The sequence below is a fragment of the Mandrillus leucophaeus genome, unplaced genomic scaffold (genome assembly GCF_000951045.1).
Source record: "Mandrillus leucophaeus isolate KB7577 unplaced genomic scaffold, Mleu.le_1.0 Scaffold809, whole genome shotgun sequence".
NCBI lineage: Eukaryota > Metazoa > Chordata > Mammalia > Primates > Cercopithecidae > Mandrillus > Mandrillus leucophaeus.
The window spans coordinates 792,961-794,561 of record NW_012108797.1 but is presented as its reverse complement, the minus strand read 5'-3'; the positions used below and the strand labels follow the sequence as shown (position 1 = coordinate 794,561).

General features: G+C 48.1%; 2 protein-coding genes across 3 annotated transcripts in view; one reads left to right on the top strand and one right to left on the bottom strand.

The window, feature by feature from the left end:
- Positions 1-1,601, bottom strand: part of LOC105530266 (protein BEX1) — a 270,313-nt gene that overhangs the window by 169,695 nt on the left and 99,017 nt on the right. The gene's annotated exons all lie outside the window — the stretch shown is intronic.
- Positions 1,364-1,601, top strand: part of BEX4 (brain expressed, X-linked 4) — a 12,623-nt gene continuing 12,385 nt past the window's right edge. The window contains exon 1 of one of the 2 annotated variants that reach the window (XM_011967700.1): positions 1,364-1,504. The gene's annotated coding sequence lies outside the window, so the exon portion shown is untranslated. The remainder of the gene's footprint in view (positions 1,505-1,601) is intronic. The other variant, XM_011967699.1, reaches the window with a different exon arrangement.

Genomic DNA, 1,601 nt, shown 5'->3' with positions numbered 1-1,601 from the left:
ACAGACACACGAAAAAATGCCCATCATCACTGGCCATCAGAGAAATGCAAATCAAAACCACAATGAGATACCATTTCACACCAGTTAGAATGGCAATCATTAGAAAGTCAGGAAACAACAGGTGCTGGAGAGGATGTGGAGAAATAGGAACACTTTTACACTGTTGGTGGGACTGTAAACTATTTCAAACACTGTGGAAAACAGTGTGGCGATTCCTCAAGGATCTAGAACTAGAAATACCATGACCCAGCCATCCCATTACTGGGTATATACCCAAAGGATTATAAATCATGCTGCTATAAAGACACATGAATGCCTATTTTTATTGCGGCACTATTTATAATAGCAAAGACTTGGAATCAACCCAAATGTCCATCAATGACAGACTGGATTAAGAAAATATGGCACATACACACCATGGAATACTATGCTGCCATAAAAAAGGATGAGTTCATGTCCTTTGTAGGGACATGGATGCAACTGGAAACCATCATTCTGAGCAAACTATCACAAGAACAGAAAACCAAACACCGCATGTTCTCACTCATAGGTGGAAACTGAACAATGAGATTACTTGGACACAGGAAGGGGACCATCACACACCAGAGCCTATTGTGGGGTGGGGGAAGGGGGTGATAGCATTAGGAGATATCCCTAATGTAAATGACGAGTTAATGGGCGCAGCACACCAACATGGCACATGTATTCATATGTGACAAACCTCCACGTTGTGCACATTTACCCTAGAACATAATATAATAAAAAAAGGGAAAAAAAAGTAAAAGAACAGAAAGTTATTAAGAAGAATTAGAAAAAATCCACTGTCCTTGACTCATTTCCTGTTCCCGCCAAACGTTCTGGTGTAGAGAAAAGGGGGAGCATTGGTAACAAGGACCACAGTTTTCCGTTGAGGTGGGCGGGACAGATGCTCTCTTTATTTAAATTTTTGGCATCTTGCTCATCATAAATTTTCTTGCAATAATTTTGTTTTTTAAGATGTTGCATTAAGATGTTCTTTTTCTTGACTGCTGAGGAAATTTGCACCCCTTTAAATTCTGCGCCCGCGTCCTGATTGGGAGAGGTGGAGAAAATCCTGGGAGCCCAGGACAAGGAGAGGCAAGTCCCACGGAAGTGGGAATGGCCAAGAGCTCCCTGAGAAGACAGTTTCCTTCTTGGTGAGGCAGAGGAAGGCCCAAGAATACACAAAGACAGGAGAGTGGAAAGGCCGGCCAGGCTGGAGATACTGAAAGAGACTCCAGATGAGGATAGGGGCTTGCCCGAAAGCCCCGCCAGACTCCAGCCTGCAGGAGGGGGCGTGGGACGGGGGCGGAGCTGTTGGCGATGACAACAGCCCCACGTGACCGGCCAACACTGAGTCTCATCTGGCTCTGTCGTCAGAGCCATCGTCGCTCGTTCCCTTCTCGGTGGCGGTACCTGCTCCCGGTGGCCCCGAGGACGTGCGGGCCAGGGGCGGCCCGGAAAGTAGGAAGCGGAGGGGGAGCAGGTAAGGCATCCGGAGTAGGGTCCCTGGAGTTGGTGTTGGGGAGCGGCTCCGGCCTGCAGAGGCCCCACCCCGGGGGAGCCACGCGAAGACGCAGTCG